This window comes from Chaetura pelagica, unplaced genomic scaffold (assembly GCF_000747805.2).
Source record: "Chaetura pelagica isolate M959 unplaced genomic scaffold, ChaPel_1.0 scaffold159, whole genome shotgun sequence".
Taxonomy (NCBI): Eukaryota; Metazoa; Chordata; class Aves; order Apodiformes; family Apodidae; genus Chaetura; species Chaetura pelagica.
The window spans coordinates 5,833,438-5,833,965 of record NW_009954555.1 but is presented as its reverse complement, the minus strand read 5'-3'; positions in this window follow the sequence as shown (position 1 = coordinate 5,833,965).

Sequence of the window (528 nt, the reverse complement as noted above, 5' to 3'; positions counted from 1 at the left end):
CGGCGATGGTGGAGTTCACCGGCACGCAGCTCGCCATCGTCGCCCCTGGCGCAGGGAGGAGGAAGGAGTGCGCGGCTCGGGCAGCCCTTCGCAGCACACTACAGCTTTATTGCACTGACACGCTGGGGCCCACGCCACCCCGGCACCACAAACAGCACGGCAGAGGGGAGAGCAGCCCCGGCGCTGCATCCCCGCACAACACACAGCCACGGCAAGCGGCACACTGCAACCTTGGCCTGGGGCCGCGCGAACCAACAACGAGCCCTGTGTTGAGCTGAGCAGCGGCACGACCTGAGCCACAGAGGCGACTGAGCACACCCGGGCACGGCGTCCTGCTGCCCCCAGCTGCCTCTGCTGCCCGTTCCTGGCCAGCCTGATGCCACACAGCAGCACAGCCCTTAGCATCCCGCCCAGCTCAGGTGTCGGACATCTCCGACTCCTTCTCCTTCCAGAAGGAGAAGCTGCGGTCAATGAAGCGGCAGACGTCCTCCTCGCTGAACTCGCCCAGCTCCAGCACTGGCAGTGGCA